Below are 22,612 nucleotides of genomic sequence, written 5' to 3'. Positions count from 1 at the left end.
ATCGATGTTACTTCTGTCGATAACAAGCCGAAAAGAAACCAATATTAAGTCGATAACAAACTGGTAACTCAACGATAATAATTTGCTATCGATAATAGGCCGATAATAAAGCAATAACTTGTCGATATCGGTTATTACTGATAATAAGCGGACAAATCTCCTCTCTAAAAACCCGAAATGATTTGTTTCTGGTAAAGTTACATCTGTTTAACTTCAATCACTAGTTAACTGAAAAATGAAGTACCCCTGCTATCATCTAGCAAGAGTTACTTTTCGTATCCGTGGTGCTATATAGTGCAATAGCATAGGCTATGAACACATGAGATGAAGCGGCTCTGAGAGTGTTTGAGGGAAAGGTTCTTCGAACGTGTTACGGACATCCACGCTTTGGTGACGGCGTGTACCGAAGAAGATTTAATGATGAGCTGTACGCGCTTTACGCAGACATCGGCATAGTCCAGCGAATTAAAAAGCAGCAGCTACGCTGGCTAGATGATGCTCCATCAAAGAAAGTATTTTTATCGGAACTCGTCTATTGAAGCAGAGGAAGAGGGCGGCCCCTACTCCGACGGAAGGACTAGGTGAAAACCGATTTAAATTCTCTTAGTGTAACCGATTGGCGCCAGTTAACCCAGAGAAGAAACGACTGGCGCGCCTTGTTGGACGAGCATAATCGTTTAAACAATTAAGTAAGAGTAAATCTTTAGCAACATCTTGCATCAACACGTAGCAACTTCCGCAAAAAAATTTTAAAAAGTAGTGGAAGGAAAAATGGTGAAGTTTCTAAGTGTAAGCCGAAGCTTAAACTCTTCTGGATCCTGCACACATGACTCAAATACGCCTTCTGAGCAGTTTAATCTTTAAGTGCAATCTACCTTTGCCGGATATAGATCCGGTACGTTTCGGTTACAAGCACCATTAAAGTATTAGCCAGACCATCTCAGGAACGCCGTACAGCTCTCCCACCCCCTACATTAAAGAGAACTTGGCGTCGCGAGAGCTCCGGCTGCTAAAGAAACAGGATTCGCCACAGGTAGGTGAGGTTGACCATTACGTTGGAGAAGTTACAACCCTTGAGAGGATTGCGCTACACAACCCCTTGAATCAATTTGGTATTTTCGTCGGCTCTTACGTAAGGTTGGAGTGTAATTGTGCCTCGCCGCTAGAAACTCGAGTCCCGTAAATATAATCTCTTACCACTGAATGAATCACCCTATATATATTTGCAAGAAATTGCATGCGGACTGATGCAAGCAAGTAGACACGGGTCTTATGACAACTGAGACATGTATTATAAACCGGCAGCCGCAGATAACTACCACAATAAAATTAAAGGGAAAACTTAAGTTAAAACAAATATAAGCAGCTGAAATTTAAAACAAACACGAATACTTTTGATCAATACCATGACATAGGTAGGCATTAAAAAAACTGGATTGACAGCAATGTTGCAGTTGCAGCATCATGACGCATCGCTGGGTGGATCAAACAAAATGCTAAAACAATAAAAAAATCGAATAGTTTGTGTTCTGAACATCAGCATAATTACTGCACCATACCAGCAAGTTGATCTGACACAAAGTCGTTGTTATTCGCGCCTATGAACTTTTTTTTCATAAAGCTGTTTTGCCTGTTTTTTGTGCCGTTTTTACTTCTATTTCTTCTTCTTTTGAACTTTTGTTTTTTGATAACTCAAATCAAGCCTACATTACCAGGCACTAAGAAATTGTCAGCTGGTGTATTTATTTCGTTTCTGCAGTGCTTTTGAGAACTCAGAAAATAAAATTTCAAAAAATTCAAAAAAAAATCCGGTAGTTTGTTTTTCCTTTTTTAACAGGTATTTGATGTTTTCCCGTTCCTAAATTCAAATTAGATATTTCCCATTTCTGAACGCAGATTTTTCATATTTACGCAAATCAAATTGGGTTATATAATAAACCCAACGGATTAATGGCGGCCACTGTGGTGTGATGTTAGCGTGCTCCGCCTACCACACCGTATGCCCTGGGTTCGCACCCCGGGCAAAACAACATCAAAATTTTAGAAATAAGGTTTTTCAATTAGAGGAAAATTTTTCTAAGCGGGGTCGCCCCTCGGCAGTGTTTGGCAAGCGCTCAGGGTGTATTTCTGCCATGAAAAGTTCTCAGTGAAAACTCATCGGCCTTGCAGATGCCGTTCGGAGTCGGCATGAAACATGTAGGTCCCGTCCGGCCAATTTGTAGGGAAAATCTAGAGGAGCAACACGCAAATTGTAAAAGAAGCTCGGCCTTAGATCTCTTCGGAGGTTATCGCGCCTTACATTTATTTATTTTTTATTTAAAACCCGCATAACCGACGTGAGGATCGCAGCCGCATGACGCACGGATTTTATTTTTGCCGAGTTGTTGATAGGCGGAGGTTTGTTAAGCGTCGAGATCTAAAACTGCTCAGCTACAGAATAAAAATCATCAGCTGAGTATTATACATTGTTATGTTGGTAATTATACATATACCAAATTTGTTAAGTAAGTGAACACTTTTTGTATATATAGATTTATTAAAAAACAAGAAAGGAAGGCTAAGTTTGGGTGTAACCGAACATTACATACTCAGTCGAGAGCTGTGGAGACAAAGTAAGGGAAAATCACCATTTAGCAAAATTAACCTAGGGTAACCCTGGAATGTGTTTGTATGATATGTGTATCAAATGGAAGGTATTAAAGAGCATTTTAAGAGGAAGTGGGCCATAGTTCTATAGATGGACGCCATTTAGGTATATCGCCATAAAGGTGGACCAGGCCTGACTCTAGAATTTGTTTGTATGATATGGGTATCAAATGAAATGTGTTAATGAGTATTTTAAAAGGGCGTGGGCCTTAGTTCTATAGGTGGACGCCTTTTCGAAATATCGCCATAAAAGTGGACCAGGGTTGACTCTAGAATGCGTTTGTACAATATGGGTATCAAATGAAAGGTGTTAATGTGTATTTTAAAAGGGAGTGGGCCTTAGTTCTATAGGTGGATGCCTTTTCGAGATATCGCCATAAACGTGGACCAGGGGTGACTCTAGAACTTGTTTGCACGATATGGGTATCAAATGAAAGGTATTAATGAGTATTTTAAAAAGGGGTGGGCCTTAGTTCTATATGTGGACGCCTGTTCGAGATATAGCCATAAACGTGGACCAGGGGTGACTCTAGAACTTGTTTGTACGATATGGGTATCAAATGAAAGGTGTTAATGAGTATTTTAAAAGGGCGTGGGCCTTAGTTCTATAGGTGGACGCCGTTTGGAGATATCGCCATAAACGTGGACCAGGGGTGACTCTAGAATTTGTTTGTACGATATGGGTATCAAATTAAAGGTATTAATGAGGGTTTTAAAAAGGAGTGGCCCTTAGTTGTATATGTGAAGGCGTTTTCGAGATATCGAGCAAAATGTGGACCATGGTGATCCAGAACATCATCTGTCGGGCACCGCTAATTTATTTATATATGTAATACCACGAACAATATTCCTCCCAATATTCGAAGGGCTTTTGATTTCGCCCTGCAAAACTTTTTCATTTTCTTCTACTTAATATGGTAGGTGTCACACCCATTTTACCAAGTTTTTTTCTAAAGTTATATTTTGCGTCAATAGACCAATACAATTACCATGTTTCATCCCTTTTTTCGTATTTGGTATATAATTATGGCATTTTTTTCATTTTTCGTAATTTTCGATATCGAAAGGGTGGGCGTGGTCATAGTCGGATTTCGGCCATTGTTTACACCAATACAAAGTGAGTACAGATAAGTGCGTGAACTGAGTTTAGTAAAGATATATCAATTTTTGCTCAAGTTATCATGTTAACGGCCGAGCGGAAGGACAGACGGTCGACTGTGTATAAAAACTGGGCGTGGCTTCAACCGATTTCGCCCATTTTCACAGAAAAGAGTTAACGTCATAAAATCTATGCCCCTACCAAATTTCAAAAGGATTGGTAAATTTTTGTTCGACTTATGGCATTAAAAGTATCCTAGACAAATTAAATGAAAAAGGGCGGAGCCACGCCCATTTTGAAATTTTCTTTTATTTTTGTATTTTGTTGCACCATATCATTCATTACTGGAGCTGAATGTTGACATAATTCACTTATATACTGTAAAGATATTAAATTTTTTGTTAAAATTTTATTTAAAAAACATTTTTTTTTAAGTGGGCGTGGTCCTTCTCCGATTTTGCTAATTTTTATTAAGCGTACATATAGTATAGAACGTTACTCCTGTTCCTGCCAAATTTCATCATGATATCTTCAACGACTGCCAAATTACAGCTTGCGAAACTTCTAAATTACCTTCTTTTAAAAGTGGGCGGTGCCACGCCCATTGTCCAAAATTTTACTAGTTTTCTATTCTGCGTCATAAGTTCAACTCACCTATCAAGTTTCATCGCTTAATCCATATTTGGTAATGAATTATCGCACTTTTTCGATTTTTCGAAATTTTCGATATCGAAAAAGTGGGCGTGGTTATTGTCCGATATCGTTAATTTTAAATAGAGATCTGAGATGAGTGCCCAGGAACCTACATACCAAATTTCATCAAGATACCTCAAAATTTACTCAAGTTATTGTGTTAACGGACAGACGGACGGACGGACGGACATGGCTCAATCGAATTTTTTTTCGATACTGATGATTTTGATAAATGGAAGCCTATATCTATCTCGATTCCTTTATACCTGTACAACCAACCGTTATCAAATCAAAGTTAATATACTCTGTGAGCTCTGCTCAACTGAGTATAAAAAAATTTTATTTTTTTACGAGTTAAGATAGGATAGGACAGTTTTGTTTATAATAAAAAGTGAATCCTTTATATCAAATGTTTTCGAATGAGAGTTAATTCATGACACGAACACCGAAAAGGTTCATTTAATTCGAAATTAGTTCTGCACTACCTCAAAAGAAGAGGTTTGTAATGTCTTGAGTCTCGTGATGGGACATTGAAGTTAACTTCGTTCAAAAGAAATGGACTAGAAGTCAGTCCATTCAGTAGTTTAGCTATGAATAATACGCCTAGATTGATAAGCTTTAACCGACTAGTGTAAGATGGAAGATTATACGCAGAGTTCCAATGAAAATTTCTTAATGAGAAAAGTAAAAATTGCTTTTCTATTGACTCTAGTCTGTTTGCATGAATTTGATATCGCGAATTCCAGACTATTGATCCGTATTCTAGTATCGGTCTAACTAATGTGGTAAAATGGGCTTTAGTTAGATAGGAGTCACTAAATTCGGTCTACGTTTCACGAATGACAGAACACCTCTAGCCTTATTGACAGTAGTCATAATATGAAGGTTGAAACTAAGTTTAGCATCCATCGTGATTCCCAAATCAATAAAATAATTTACTGATACAAGACAAAAACTACTAATTCGTAACAGACTGTTGGAAAAGATCTCCGAGAGAGGCACATGAATTTAAATTTTTTTAGGTTCAGCGGCATTGAATTCGCGTTGCACCAAGCAACTAAGCAGTTTGAATCCACTTGAAGCAAGGAAGGTTCTTTAATAGACACATAGGGCCTAAAAAGTTTGACAAGACCCATCTATTGGCATATATTTGGACGCGCTCAATCCAATTCTGAAGTACTGTTGTAATTTTTCGAACACTTTCTAAATTTAAGGAAATTTACCATATTATTGATATAACAGAAAAATTACAAAATTTACACACGGCTGACATGTCTCTGAGTTTCACTTCTTCAGCTAGCATTTCGGGAGCTGAGTATTGAACTCGAAATTTCCAATAAACAAACTTTATACTAGTGTTAAGGCATATACCTCTATCCATTCAGCCATTTGAATGCCCCGCTGCACGCCTTGTAAAATGTCTCTAGGTATTTTTGTTGCTATTTCCTTAATACTTAATTTTTTATATTTGTAGACTATTTTTATACTCAGTTGAGCAGAGCTCACAGAGTATATTAAGTTTGATTGGATAACGGTTGGTTGTACAGGTATAAAGGAATCGAGATAGATATAGACTTCCATATATCAAAATCATCATGAACGAAAAAAAATTTGATTGAGCCATGTCCGCCCGTCCGTCCGTCCGTCCGTTAACACGATAACTTGAGTAAATTTTGAAATATCTTGATGAAATTTGGTATGTTAGGTCCTGAGCACTCGTCTCAGATCGCTATTTAAAATGAACGTATCGAAAATTTCGAAAAACCGAAAAAGTGCGATAATTCATTACCAAAGACAGATAAAGCGATGAAACTTAGTAGGTGGGTTGAACTTATGACGCAGAATAGAAAATTAGTAAAATTTTGGACAACGGGCGTGGCGCCGCCCATTTTTAAAAGAAGGTAATTTAAAATTTTGCAAGCTGTAATTTTGCAGTCGTTGAAGATATCATGATGAAATTTGGCAGGAACGTTACTCCTATTACTATATGTACGCTTAATAAAAATTAGCAAAGTCGGAGAAGGACAACGCCCACTTTAAAAAAAAAATGTTTTTTAAATAAAATTTTAACAAAAAATTTAATATATTTACAGTATATAAGTAAATTATGTCAACATTCAGCTCCAGTAATGATATAGTGCAACAAAATACAAAAATAAAAGAAAATTTCAAAATGGGCGTGGATCCGCCCTTTTTCATTTAATTTGTCTAGGATACTTTTAATGCCATAAGTCGAACAAAAATTTACCACGCCCAGTTTTTATACACAGTCGTCCGTCTGTCCTTCCGCATGGCCCTTAACAGGATAACTTGAGCAAAAATCGACATATCTTTACTGAACTTAGTTCACGTACTTATCTGAACTCACTTTATCTTGGTATAAAAAATGAACGAAATCCGACTATGACCACGCCCACTTTTTCGATATCGAAAATTACGAAAAATGCCATAATTCTATACCAAATACGAAAAAAGGGATGAAACATGGTAATTGGATTGGTTTATTGACGCGAAATATAACTTTAGAAAAAACTTTGTAAAATGGTTCTGACACCTACCGTATTAAGTAGAAGAAAATGAAAAAGTTCTGCAGTGCGAAATAAAAAACCCTTGAAATCTTGGTAGGTATTACATATATAATTAAATTAGCGGTATCCAACAGATGATGTTCTGGGTCACCCTGGTCCACATTTTGGTCGATATCTGGAAAACGCCTTCACATATACAACTACCACCACTCCCTTTTAAAACTCTCATTAATACCTTTAATTTGATACCAGTATCGTACAAACACAATCTAGAGTCACCCCTGGTCCACCTTTATGGCGATATCTCGAAAAGGCGACCACCTATAGAACGAAGACCCATCCCTTTTAAAAATACTCATTAACACCTTTCATTTGATACCCATATCGTACAAACATATTCTAGAGTCACCCCTGGTCCACCTTTATGGCGATATCTCGAAAAAGCGACCACCTATAGAACGAAGACCCACCCCTTTTAAAAATACTCATTAACACCTTTCATTTGATACCCATATCGTACAAACAAAGTCTAAGTTGCGATACCTCGAAAAGGCGTCCACCTATAGAACTAAGGCCCACGCCCTTTTAAAATACTCATTAACAGCTTTCATTTGATACCCATATCGTACAAACATATTCTAGAGTCACCCCTGGTCCACCTTTATGGCGATATCTCGAAAAAGCGACCACCTATAGAACGAAGACCCACCCCTTTTAAAAATACTCATTAACACCTTTCATTTGATACCCATATCGTACAAACAAAGTCTAAGTTGCGATACCTCGAAAAGGCGTCCACCTATAGAACTAAGGCCCACTCCCTTTTAAAATACTCATTAACACCTTTCGTTTGATACCCATATTGTACAAAAGCATTCTAGAGTCAACCCTGGTCCATCTTTATGGCGATATCTCTGAAAAGGCGACCACCTATACAACTACCACCACTCCCTTTTAAAACCGTCAATAATACCTTTAATTTGATACCCATATCGTACAAACAAATTCTAGGGTAACCCCTGGTCCACCTTTATGGCGATATCTCGAAACGGCGTCCACCTATGGAACTAAGGATCCCTCCCTTTTAAAATACTCATTAACACCTTTCATTTGATACCCATATCGTGCAAACAAATTCTAGAGTCAACCCTGATCCACCTTTATGGCGATATCCCTAAATGGCGTCCACCTATAGAACTATGGCCCTCTCCCTCATAAAATACTCTTTAGTGCCTTTCATTTGATAGACATGTCATACAAACACATTCCAGGATTTCCCTCGGTTCATTTTCCTACATGGTTGTTTTCCCTTATGTTGTCACCATAGCTCTCAACTGAGTATGTCATGTTCGGTTACACCCGAACTTAACCTTCTTTACTTGTTGTTTATCAAAACGTGTGGAATATTGACCGGCGCGCTTCAAACATCTTAACAAAATTGGATTTTTAGTAAGGCTTTATAAGCTTCTGATGTTCATTTTTAATTATTATGTATATTTAATTAGCGAGACAGGCTCATATTGCTTTAAAGAATGGTATTTGTTATTGATAATAGTGAATAATTAAAAAATTTATACACCGCGATGGTTAAAATTTAAACAGTTAACAATTTGTAAAGATTTTTGCCGTTCCACTCAATATTTTTGGGGAGTTTAAGACAAAAAATTGTAAATTCGTATTCAGCATGTCGAAATATATTTCTATCAATAAGATGCTAATATCGTGAGTTGGTGACGCAAGCGAGACGTCTTTCCAGATAGAAAAAAAGTAGAAGCCGAAAGGTGTGAATCCGATAGCCTTTAGCTTCAAGCCAATAGAAATAACGCGCGAAAAGCGTACCAACAAATTCTGCGAAAGACGAAAGGTATCGAAACTAAAACCTGTAGGATTGAAAACGGCGACCAGGTATCGGATGTCCAAAGAATGCTTCGATTATAGAGGAAATAATTCGTCGCAGAAAGGAAATCCTGAATCAACACACGTGGAACCAAATTTCTTAGCAGCGCATATAGGATCTGATGAATGATAATCTGCAAGAGATTGAAGCCCATTGTTTGAGCGACTTAAACTATGAGTTTTTTTCTTTCGTTTGTTTCATAAGCGCTGAAATTCTCATCCGGCTTATGAAATATTCTAAAGACATAGTTTTAGTTTTTAGTTAAATAAAAGGAGGTTCTTCGAGTAGAAGATGGGGTGCCAATACCTCAGAGCCCAGTGCTCGCCTCCACATCACATTTTGAAAGGGGTCTTCAAATAGAAGATGAGGTGGCTCATTAGAGCGAAAGCTCGGAGTTCCCTATGCTCGCCCCAAATTAAATAAATAGAGGTTTTTCTAGTAGATAATGGGGTGCCAACACCTCAGAGCCCCTGCTCGCCTCCATATAACATTTTTAAAGGGGTCTTTAAATAGAAGATGAGGTGGCTCATTAGAGCGAAACCTCAGAGTTCCCTATGCTCGCCCCAAATTAAATAAATAAAGGTGTACCGATGCTTTGCATCGTCCCGTGTTTTAAATACACCATAAATAACATTAAAAATAACAAACTTAATAAAATACAGTCCATTAAAATAATAATTTATAAATTTAAAAAATGCTTGGTTGCAATGGGCTTTGAACCCGCAACCCCAAATGTTTGAGTCGGGTACGTCATCCACTGTGCCACGACTCATACACCTACAAGCACATCAAATTACTCCCTTATAACTCACATTAAACTGCTCGCCTTCAACTGCCCCAAGCTTAGCTACCCATCGTGAGCAGACTGTTAAAACTAAGAAATGCAGCTTCAGAATATATAAATCTACTACCGACCAGATTTTCACTATGCGTTTCGAAACTAAACACAGTTTAAGATAGGATTATCGTCTTTCGTTGATTTTGCTAATTTTACTTTGTGCTTGGTAGGAAATTGAAAGGATAAGTTCTCTTGGTAAGGGAAATCAAGTTCTACGAGTCACTTATCGCACCGGTACTGCTTCATGGCGCTGGTTGACTGCAACAGTTGGGAGTTTTCGAGGGAAAAGTTCTTAAGGTTTGATAGGAATAGGAAAAGAAACAGAAAAAGACTAAACAGTTTTTTATTTAATAATTTGGAAAAAATTTTAATAACGTGACACATCAGGACGGATAATTCGATAAGGCATAAATTATAAATTGCTTCAAATAAGTGTTTTCATATATTTAGAGCAATTAGGGAAATTCCCACTTAATTCATATAAACAGTTTTTTATTTATTTAGTTACAGAATAATGTCCAATCTTCTTTTATTATTTGCCTCCATATTTTGAACTGCTGTTTTTGTTCGTCATTCAGATTTATGCATTTATTTGGCAAAATATTTTCAATTTTTGAGAGCAAACTGCGATGCTTCAAAAATCGTGATTGAAGTTGTTCCAGAAAATGATCCCTAAACGGTATATAAACCGACCGTCGCACGGTGGGGTATTTAATCAATCTAGCTGGCCAAAACTAAAACAGCAGTTATTTCTGTTAAAACAGTGGTTGTCTCACTTCATTGTTATGAAAGGAAATTTTTGACAGTAAATTCCCGGAGTTCCGCGCAGAATTACTTGGATCGAGCCCCCGGTTACGGGGGGCCCGGGCTCATTTTTTGGTATTACATGAGATATACATAAATGTCAATATGGGTAACAAACGAAAGGTATTTTACTCCGCATTTCTATTGACACATTTGAGTAGGGTTGCTACTTAGGGTTGCTACCTCACCTCCTTTTTTATATTTCTTTGCTTTGAATTTTTGCAAAGTAACCTATGTTTCGTCTAATAATTGCCTGTTAAAGTATTCGCATTGACCTTCACTTAACTACCACTCTCATATGAAAATGTTGGGCAACTATTTTTCCCACTCATAAATAGTCATAAATTTTGTTACTTTATTTATTGCTTATAACTTCCAATTAACTATTAGAGTGTAATATTTACACTATAAGTCCACTTTTGAAAATAACTGAAACATATTATATAGTACATACAACGCACACAAACCTAAGTTATATTCAAGGAGTTTTGCAAGGTATGGTTGTTTAAATGATATGAACATTTATGATAAGCCATAGTATGATGTTCTTTTCTCATTGAACAAAATTAGTTTGAGGACTCTTGGGGTATGTAAATAAATAGCACATACGAGCATGGCTAATAATATATAAATAGGTGCACTTAGATAGATTACACATAGATATGTATGAATACAACCGCGGCTAAATGACCCATAAAATTCTGACTAAGTTGATATAACTTAATTAATTCCATAAATTTTCTTGCAAATACAGACACACAAAAAATGTATACTTACTTACATAAATAGGTGCATATGCTATGTATAAAAAGGGCAAAACGAAAGCTAATAAAAAACTTGACTTAAAATAAATTTATTTATTTATTTAGTTAGTCTATGAACACAAGTTTCTTACAGACTAATAACAATAAGCAATGAAAAAGAAAAACTAAGACTAAAAACCTAGAATATAGTATTTAGGATCTTAGAAAAAATACTTTTCGAAAATGAAAAATCAAATTGGATAGAACTCGAGATTAAATTAAATTCAATCAGGGATCGCACAAGAGGAGCATTACGCGAATAATCAATTCTACAATTAACGCCATAAAAAGGTAGAAAGCTACGAAGATTACGCTGAGGTATGTTAAAATTAATTTTCTCCAAAAGAAAAAGCGCGTCAATGTCGCCACTGATAATATTATGAACAAAAGAAAGCGAGAGAACCCTTCGTCTGGCTTCCAAATTTTTTAAATTTATCAAAAGCAGGTGAGATTCATAAGATGGAATTGGTTCATCAAAATTCAAATAATGTAAAGCATATTTGAGAAAAACTTTTTGAACCCGTTCAATCCTGTTAACGTAGTTTTTGTGACTTGTCCTCCACACAAAAACAGCGTATTCCAAATTAGAACGAACAAACGCCGTGTATAACAACTTGAGAGTATAAGGGTCACAAAAATTTGAACTATAATATGACTAATATGTCTATTGGAAGAGAAGTTACTAGAAAAAATTACACCAAGATCTTTAATTTCATCCAAATTTTGTAATAGTGAATGGGAAATGTGATAAGATGACGGCAAGATATTACGAGTTTCCGCATAAGTGACTTTAAAACACTTTTTGATATTTAAAGAAAGTCGAGAATTGAAGCCACCATACTTTTAAGCTATCAAAGTCTTTCTGAAGCTTAGCAGCATCATCCGGTTTTGCAATTTTCGAAAACACCTTTAAGTCATCGGCATAGAGTAAGAACTCAGCAAAATTGAAGCAGCTGCTTATATCATTAATAAACAAAACAAACAAAACTTAAACAAAAGTATACCTAAGTCACAATAAGTTCGTTAAATTTGACATTTTACACACGTACTTAACGAACGTAGTTAGTACAACAAATATATTTACTCACTTTCCTCTTGTTAAAACAATTAAACTTCAGTACATTTAAGTCTCTGTGTGCAGTCATTATTTTCAAACAAAAAGCCATAAAAATGCATACAACGCCCCATTACGCCCAAATTCATAGACCAATAACTGGCGTCACTTGACCCTCAAGCGAACTTTTCAAGCCGGCATGGCGCAGTATCACATTAGGTCTCGTTTGGCGCACAGTGGGCGCCAGTTATTTTTTTTTTTTTGCGTACGGTCGCTGCCAAATTAATTTCGTTTCTATAATGGTTTTCCCTATTTAGGCATTTTGATGATAGATAAGCAAGTCAATAAATGTTTATATGTATGTTTTGCGAGTGTGTGTAGACATGTACTTACATATGTATATGAATTATATATGTTTTCAAGTTTATTAGAAATCAAACTAAAAACTGCGGAATAATTGAAACAAGTTACGCGCAAAGGATCAAAGCACTCACGCCTCGGCAGTCACGTCACTATTAAACGATATAAATTCGAAGCATTGGACTCTGGATCTTTATGGGAACCAATATGTACTGCGAAAGTAATAGAAGTCAAAAAACTAACAGAAAATCATACTTGGCATCGAGCGCTACTTTGGACTAAGCAACCAATTAAAGTGGCTATTGAAGTATTCGAGATAAAAGAACACCGTATATACCGACAGCGTACGGAGAAGAAGGTTTAATGGGGGCCTGAGATATGTACGATATGTGCATTGAACCATATTAGAATGTGTGGAGTAAAAAAGTTTACAATTCCCCCTTGGTTTTAAACAGATACCTTATGAGGAGTTCAAAATATATAACTGGTAAACAGGGTGCCGATCGGGGTATTTGTTGTGTTTTTATACCCAGCTGTACTTGTACGCAGGGTCTTATAACTTTGATTAAATAACGGTCGGTTGTACAGGTATAAAGGATTGGAGATATTTATAGAGTACCATTTATTAAAATCATCAGTATCGAGAAAAATGTTGATAAAGCCATGTCTGTCCGTCTGTGAACATAATAACTTGAGCACATATGGAGATATCTTCACCAAATTCGGTGCATGAGCTAATCTGGACCCAGAATAGATTAATTTTGAAAATGTGCGAAATCGGACGATAACCATTCCCAGTTTTTCCATATCGAAAATTTCGAAAAATGGAAAAAATGAGATAATTCAAAAACCAATATCGCAAAGCTAACGCATTTTGGTAGGCTTGGTTTTATGACGCAAAACATAAATTCCAAAAAAAAAAACAAGTAAGGAAGGCTAAGTTCGGGTGTAACCCAACATTACATACTCAGCTGAGAGTTGAGAAATTGTAGACCAAGGGTGACGGTTTTTGGAACGATTTTCCTTCGTCACAAGGGAAAATCACCATATAGGAAAATGAACCTAGGGTAACCCTGGAAGGTGTTTGTATAACATGGGTGTCAAATGAAAGGTATTAAAGAGTACTGTAAAAGGGAGTGGGCCTTGGTTCTATAGGTGGACGCCTTCTCGAGATATCGTCATAAAGGTGGACAAGGGATGACTCTAGAATTTGTTTGTACGATATGGGTATCAAATTAAAGGTATTAATGAGGGTTTTAAGAGGGGTGGCGCTTAGTTATGTGAAGGCGTTTTCGAGACATCGACCAAAATGTGAACCAGGGAGACCCAGAACATCATCTGTCGGGCATCGCTAATTTATTTATATACATATGTAATACCACGAACAGTATTCCTGCCAAGATTCCAAGGGCTTTTGATTTCGGCCTGCAGAACTTTTTCATTTTCTTCTTAATATGGTATGTGTCACACCCATTTTACAAAGTTTTTTATAAAGTTATATTTTGCGTCGAAAAAAAAAACCATGTTTCATACCTTTTTTCGTATTCGGTATAGAATTATGGCATTTTTTTTCATTTTTCGAAATTTTCGATGTCGAAAAAGTGGGCGTGGTTATAGTCCGGTTTCGTTAATTTTCAGTAGCGATCTAAGATTTTCATTAAGATACCTTAAAATTTACGCAAGTTATCGTGTTTTCGGACAGACGTACATGGCTAAATGAATTTCTTTTTTCGCCCATTTTGATATATATCTATCTATATCTATCTCGATTAGTTTATGCCCTTACGGGATACCGTTACATGAAAAAAATTAATATACTCTGTGAGCTCTCCTCAGCTGAGTATAAAAATGGAATATGGAAGAAGACGAAAATTTAAAAGTTTAACAAGCCGTAAAACGAAAGCCGTTGAAGATATTACATTGATCATCCTTTCCGAATTATATAGACTGAGTGGAGATAATCAAAATCGTTTAAAGACCACGCCTATTTTTAATAAAGTTCTAAGGTATTTAAATACATTTGATTGATATTCTGCCTCAGTAGTGGTATGGTTGAGTTAAGAACAAAACTTAAACAAATTTTGAAAATGGACGTGATATGCCCCTCTTTGTGTTACGCGTTTCAAGTGGACATCTGGGTATGTAATATTCGGTTTCATCCCAACTTAGACTTTCTTATAATTCATTTTGGTTTTTTTTTTTCAAAGGCTTAGTTAGTTTAGTCATGTTATGTGAATGGATGCAGATGCTCTGGCCTAGCAAGTATTTTTGTCTCTACACTCGGCAGCAGCAGAAGGGTTTGATCCTCAGTGCGTTGGGAGAGACAAGTGCAGTATACCTGAATTCCTTTGATCTCCCTTAGTGTTACCAATATACATCTGTTATGTATGTACATCAAACCTATATTTTATCGCCACGGTCTAATGTCACATATACATATAAGCATGTAGACATTAGAGTAACTTTTTTTCATAGTGGAGTCTTTCACACTCCAAAATAAATTGGCATTTACCGTCTCAACGATACTAACTGATTTCACTTTTTTTCTTCTTAACGAATTAAATAAAATTTTCTGGGGGCGTTTACGCCGTGGCCCATGGTGCTTGGAACATTTCAATGGCCTTGAGTTCATTTATAAGAGCATGCCATGTATATATAATATCTATGAGTAATTTAATAATATTGTTAGGAATATTAGCAACACTAAGGGGTACTGTCATCTCTAAGCCGATACTAAGAGTGACTTGTATGCACATCCATAAATCAATCATTATGTATCTAAATAAACGAATCAATCCTTATGTCTACACATATGTACGTACACGCAGCGGAGAAGAGATGCACAAACACATGCAGATATCTTATCTGAGATGCTCCTAAAAGTATGAAATTGTAATTGTGGAAGTTTCGCTCACAAATACACGCGCATATGAGAAGCTATACACGTGCATCTGTAGTTATAATTATATGGCAGTAACTAAGTAAATTCTGGAAGCGCCTAGAAGATGCAACGAGAAAATCACAGAGTATAAAAGCACCAACGGTAGAGGCGCGAGAGTCAGTTTTAATTAAGCACGATATCTGTCGAGCAATAGTAGAGTAAAGACCATTTTGTATTACTAAATAGTTGTGTTATTTATTCAACAGTTTAGTGATTCCAACTTAGGAGAAGGTTGCAAATAAGAGGATTTGCAGTAAATTCGTTACAATATATAATTATACATCTCTCTATTTTGCTTACAAATCATATATGAACTTGCCTAAGTATGCATGGCTCATTAGCAAAGAAGTCGCATGAGCCTTCTTTTCTTTTACTAACGCTATTTCAACAAGGTTCTATAATTTCAAGCAAATTTTTTAAGCGAGGAAGTATCAAACTCACAGATGCTTCAGAAAATATAGACAGCATGATTTTAGGAAGTATAAAGTGATCGAAGTAGATGTGACAGCATTGTAATACAATCTGATGTTGCCTAAAACTAGACATCAGTATTGCGATGAAGTGTTTTTTTTTTTATAAGCCAATATTAACTTAATACGAACGCAATACAGATTTAAAAGTAACAAGTTGTGATGTAGCATATCATGATATCATGATTGATAGTACTTCATACCACATCACAATGATATCTCATCACATCACTTCATAGTGTGATGACATGCTTATCTCAAAGACATTTTATTTAAGCCTCCACTGGATGGAGTCATTTACAATATTTGCCCATTACTCGCGAACAAATAGGTTACCCGGGCTTCGTTCTGGAACAGAGAGAAAGACCGCAAAAATTTCAACTGGAAGCAAAAGATGATGCGCACTCTCTGCTCTTCGTATTGAAGTCGCTACTTCACATTGGACTGGCGCTGTAGCCAACTCAACAGTAATGAGCAATGAGGAGCAAGTGTTGGCCTACCTAGGTCGCTAATTAATTCTTATAAATATGTAATTTGTTCCACAATGTGATCGGCAGAAGCATGCCGAGAGCACTGATGAAGCTGAGTGGAAGGATGCTGAGTGCAAGGCCCAGCCAAATTACTTAAAAACAGTTGTGTTGCTCTTTACCACTAGGAAAATCTCAGTCTATTGCTTGTCAGTAAGTTGTTTTAAGCGAAATAAGTCGATTTGGACTCTAAATAAAAGCAAGGAGTCAAATGGCTGTATGAAGATATGTTGTACTGCAAATTACTGTTGGGCAAAATATGAAGTTTAGCCCAAACTCGAGTCATGTCTGTACAAAGCGATTATTTGTCCGATGTTAACCTACTAAAAATACCGGTATGGTGAAAAAAATGGCGAGTTCGGCAGTATGCTTGTGATGCGACAAGAACAGCTTGATCATGCCCTATACAGGCTATTCAGATGATATCGCGCCTAGATTACTTATTTTTCAAGTAAATAAAATGGGACTACATCATTCCTTTCCTATTAGGAACTATTACAAAATGAAGATCTAGCTCAGAGTCCGGACCACACAGTTTTTTATTGACTGTTTTAAAATAAAGAATTTGAGCAGGAAACTTTGGAATTTTCAAGATGTTCACTATCCATGAGGTATGCGGATTATTACAGTGTATGAATAGTTCCAGTAATAGGGTACCCATGGAGCTCCTCGGCTCCCAGCATCATAGCATTCACCTTGAGCTGGGGTCTTAACTGCGACACTTCAGATTTGATTAAGCTGGTCAACACTTTTTGAATATGTATGTAATAGAAATAGGCTGCAATGACCAAAATTTGCTTTAGTGCAAGTCAAAGGACTCCACCATTCAAGCCCTACGTTTCGCTAATCTTCTTAGCTTCTTCAGGGGCAGACTGCATTTATTAAATAATAGTATAATACACCACAAACAACAACGTTGAACATGAAACATGAAAATAGAAAATTATAGAACTTAAAATTGAAGAACTTTTTGTGTAAATATCACATTAAGATAAAAAACTTACAATTTATGTGTATAAATATGTAATTATAATTTACATAATGCACAGTTGTAATTAATACATAAATTAAATTCAAGTCAAAATTTAAAATGTTTAGATACCCTTCTCTTTAGGTATACTTGTCAAATTGGACTTTGATCCATAAGTAGAAAAAACCAATAATTATAAACATAATAAATAAGCGGATGAAATGTCATAAGTGTCCTCTTCCCTGTTTACAGTTCGGCTTCTGTTTTGCATTATTCGCAAGCTTTCCAGTGTCAATCTGACTTTTCCTCTTTTTTCTTTGTCTAAGATTTTCGCATTGCTTATGTCAGCTATGTGGCCAGTGGCTGTTGTATGTTGCGATAGTGCTGTGCTGTTTTTGTTGTTTTTAATGTCTGCAGCATGTTCTTTTAATCTTACGCCTAGTGTACGTTTTGTTGTTCCTATGTATGTTTTATTGCATGTTTGGTTTTCTGTTCCCTTACATTCGATTTCGTAAACTACATTGTTTTGTTGTGACGTTGGAATCGGGGTTTTTGTTTTGGTGTAGATACTTGACAGGGTTATGTTAGATTTATATGCCAAACCAGGCATGCTTAACCAACGAAACGATATCATTTCGTTACGATAATCAACGTTAATAAACGAAACGAAGTCATTTCGTTTCGTTTATTAACGTTAAGATCGTCAAATTAACGAAATGATTTCGTTTCGTTTTCTGCCATATCAAAACGAAATCAAATCGTTTATGTTGATTATTAATTTCAAACTATGCTGGCAAAGCTGATTGATGGCGGAGTCATTAAAGGTGAAAGCATTATCCAAGCTGATTGCAACTTTTCTCATGAATTTTGACAGTACGAACATTTCTCAGAGTATTTTTGAGATTACCACCAACGAATTACACAAACAAATTACATAGAGTTTGTGTGTGTATGTGCGCTCGTTGTTGCCACCTTACGGCTTCACCATGGCTATAGCATTGCCAGCACAATTCAAACATAAAGTATCACGTTTTCGTTAACGTTTTTAACGTTAACGAAAGCTTTTCGTTTCGGTTAAAAACGAGATACAATTTATCTTGATAATTTCTTTATCGATAATATTTCGAAGTGTTTCAACCGAAACGGTGGAAATTTTTTGATAAACGATTAGCTTAACGTTAAGGTGCATCCCTGTGCCAAACATACGTTGTTGTTGCTTTTGATTAAGCTTTTGTTAAAATTGTCTGTTAGCCTAGGTATGTATGTTACACTGTAAAATTGTTTAGGTCTGCCATCGGTATTTTCTGTAGTGTTGTTGATTTTTGTGTGTTTAATCTGTTCCAATTCCTGTTTTATTAGATTTTGTATGAGTGTGTGAGGGTAATTATTTTGTATTAATATATTAGTGATTTTTTTCAAATTTTTATCCCAGAATTTTTGGTGGCAAATTTTCAGCACTTTGTATATGAGGTTTTTTGCGGTATTCACTTTATATTTAGAGGGCTGGGCTGAAAGATAATTAATTAAACGCCCAGATGAAGTGGGTTTGGTATACCAATCTAGAACAAGTTTATTGTCCATTCTGAAGATACGTGTGTCTAGAAAGGGGATGCTGCCATTATTTTCAACTTCCACCGTGAAATTGAGTTTGTTGTGGTACTTGTTGAGGGTATGTAGGATTTGATCTAAGTCCCTTCTCTTCACGATAGCAAATATATCATCCACGTATTTGCATAAGAATTTTATATTTATATTTGACCTTTCTTTAAGTTCTGCCATAGCGTAATTTAATAGGTCATCCATCACCAAGTCGGCTATAGTAGGAGAGAGTGGGTTTCCCATCGGCATTCCATAGGTTTGAGCGTAAAGCTTATCGCCCCACAGAAAATAATTATTATCTTTTAAACAAAAGTTCAGTAATCCCAGAAATTGTTTTTTTGTGATGGAGTTTCTTCTGGAGATCTCATCCCATTTTTTCATTATTATCTTGATCGCGAGCATCGTAGGTATATTAGTGAACAATGATACTACATCAAACGACACCAGTATGTCGTCGTCGGAAAGATTTATATTGTTGATTTTTTCTTTTAGCATTTTTTATATTAAGTTCATCAGATATTAAATCTTTGAGGATATCTCCAACATATCTAGATAATCTGTAACATGGTACATTTATGGACGATACTATTGGACGGAATGGATGACCAGGTTTGTGTAGTTTGGATTCCGACACTTTAATTTGGGTGCCGAAGTAAAATAATATGCTTGAAAATCAAATTATCCAAGGACGACGGCCATCGTGGTGTGTTGGTTGCGTGCTCCGTTTACCACACCGAAGATCCTGGGCCCAAGCCACCTGCAAAGTAACACCAAATTTTAGAAACAAGTTTTTTCAAAAAGAAGAACGTTTTTTTAAGCGGGGTTGCCTATCGGCAAGCACTACGAGTGTATTTCTGCAATGAAAAGCTTACCAGCGAAAACTCATCCGTTCGGAGTCGGCATAAAACGAGTAGGTCCTGTCCCGCCAATTTGTAGGAAAAATTAAAAAGGATCACGACGTAAATTGGAAGAGAAGCCCGGCCTAAAATCTCTTCGGATGTTATCACACCTTACATTTATTTATTTATTTTATTAGTCCTGAAGAGCTTCTCACGCCAACCGAACAATCGACCATCGTAAGGTTAGCTTGAATGGTAGATACTCTCTTAGGTAAGCTCTGATGGGCAGCATGAATGCCTGTGTAATAAATCAGTGACGTAAGGTGTTTTGACGGCCACCGTGGTGTGATGGTAGCGTGCTCCGCCTATCACACCGTATGCCCTGAGTTCGCACCCCGGGCAAAGCAACATCAAAATTTTAGAAAGAAGGTTTTTCAATTAGAAGAAAATTTTTCTAAGGGGGATCGCCACTCGACAGTGCTTAGCAAGCGCTCCGGTTGTATTTCTGCCATGAAAAGCTCTCAGTGAAAACTCATCTGCCTTGCAGATGCCGTTCGGAGTCGGCATAAAACATGTAGGTCCCGTCCGGCTAATTTGTAGGGAAAATCAAGAGGAGCACGACGCAAATTGGAAGAGAAGCTCGGCCTTAGATCTCTTCGGAGGTTATCGCGCCTTACATTTTTTTTAAAGCTGTTTTCGAATATGTTACGATTGAGAGCGATATAGAGCGATACTAGACCTATTTTAAAATCTGAATTAACAGAAGTGGAAATAATTTCGTTTAGTTAATTCAGAATCGGCACAGTCAACAACTAGGTAACTCGATGATTCTATCACTTCATTTCGCAGTCAGCTGCATCAGAAATGATTCTTCATTTCCTATTGGACAGTGACCCATCAGACCGCGTATCATGATTGATAGATCAGCCTTCTTCAGGTCAATAAGTGAAGTAGTCCGCCTGCCATCAATTTCCAACCAGAAAAATATCACTCTTGAAAAGGTAGACTCTAGCCTGCATATTCTAAGCTCAATAGGGGACTATCTGTTTAGGATACGACCGGAGGTGATCATCGGTACACCGAGTCTCTTACGTCTATATAATTTCGGCTTTGCTGTTTACATAAGAGCTAAAAGATCAGCGTAAACCTTGACCGGCATATTACTATATCTTGATATCCCTATGATTATTCAAATAGCTAAAACAAACCAATCCTCCACCATCCTTTCGTTCTAACTTTTCAACATTGAACAGTTATCTAATCCACTGACAATGGCATTTAGGTAATGTTCTCGGCGCACAATGCATCCCCATAGACTAGCGTTCCATGGAGTATAATTGTACTGACTATGGTCTCTTAAAGCCCGTGTAGAGTTCTTGGTGAGCGTCCTCAGCTCCGACTGATGACAAGCCTACAATGCAACAGTGGTCCTCCTAGTCTTATCGACCACATTAGACATCTAACCTTATCTCCAATCTAGAGACTTCTTGAAGCGAGATTCCTCCATTTCCTCGTAAAAAAACCAGTCTCGTTTTTTCAGTATTGACACCTAGTACAAATCACTGAGTTCAAGAGCGCCCGCAAAACTTTACATACATAGATATCAAGAAAGAATTTACCCCTGACTAGGATTGTAGGGTCATCTGTGTAGACAACACACTTACAGCTCCCCTAGAATCTCGTTTACTTCTACAACTAGAAGTAGGGGAAATAGAACAACCCCGTCTACACCCTTTATATTCGGGAACTAAAAAAAATTCTGAAAAAAGGGATTTATTTAACAAAACTTAGAACGACCTGTCCTATAAATAAACGACGAAATATTTCTATACAATCACATGCCTAAATATATGTGTTTTGTGTTTTTATAAATACTTACTATCAGACCCGGTAGACATTGTTCTTCCCTAACTTTGGTCTCTCTGCATAACTTTTAAGACGTTCTTACCTCATACTCTCTATCTCCTCTCGCCCACTTTTCCTTAGCCTTTTATTCACTCCTCCCTCTCCATTTTTTTACACTTCTTTTTCACCCCATAAAACCCTATCTCTCTTTCCGCTTTTCTCTTCTCTGTAGTTCATCTTATTCTTTCCCATCCGTTATTTCCAGTCCCAGTTCCAGTTACAGTCCAGCCCAAGTCCAGGTCACAGTTCCAGGCAAATTCTCAGTCCAAGTCCAGTCACAGTTCCATGACCACTCACAAATTGTCCTCTAATGGGTGTCCAACAAGACTGGCAGTTTCAACAGGGGCAGACCAGGGGCATATGGCTGTTACAGGCGTAGCTTGCACATTACAATTGAGAAGATGGTTGGTGTCAATTGGGGACACATCGCATAAAGGACATACATTACGAATGTCGGAGTTGTGTTTGGATACGTAAGAGTTTAAGCTGTTACAGTATCCAGAACGAAGTTGAGCCAGGGTGACTCGTGTCTCCCTTATTCAAGTCCCAGTCCCGGTCGACCCCTGGTCCATTTTAAAGAAAAAAAGTTGCGTGAATACTAGTCTAAGCATCTATCTACTATATATATAACAAACTTCA

The 22,612-nt window shown here is 36.8% G+C and overlaps 1 protein-coding gene across 6 annotated transcripts in view; it reads right to left on the bottom strand.

The window, feature by feature from the left end:
• The window catches only part of rut (rutabaga), a 382,895-nt gene that overhangs the window by 193,837 nt on the left and 166,446 nt on the right, over positions 1-22,612 (bottom strand). The gene's annotated exons all lie outside the window — the stretch shown is intronic.

This window comes from Eurosta solidaginis, chromosome 4, assembly GCF_040869045.1.
Source record: "Eurosta solidaginis isolate ZX-2024a chromosome 4, ASM4086904v1, whole genome shotgun sequence".
Lineage (NCBI taxonomy): Eukaryota > Metazoa > Arthropoda > Insecta > Diptera > Tephritidae > Eurosta > Eurosta solidaginis.
Note: the sequence above shows the minus strand (reverse complement) of the source record. Positions and strands in the feature narration are given on the sequence as shown.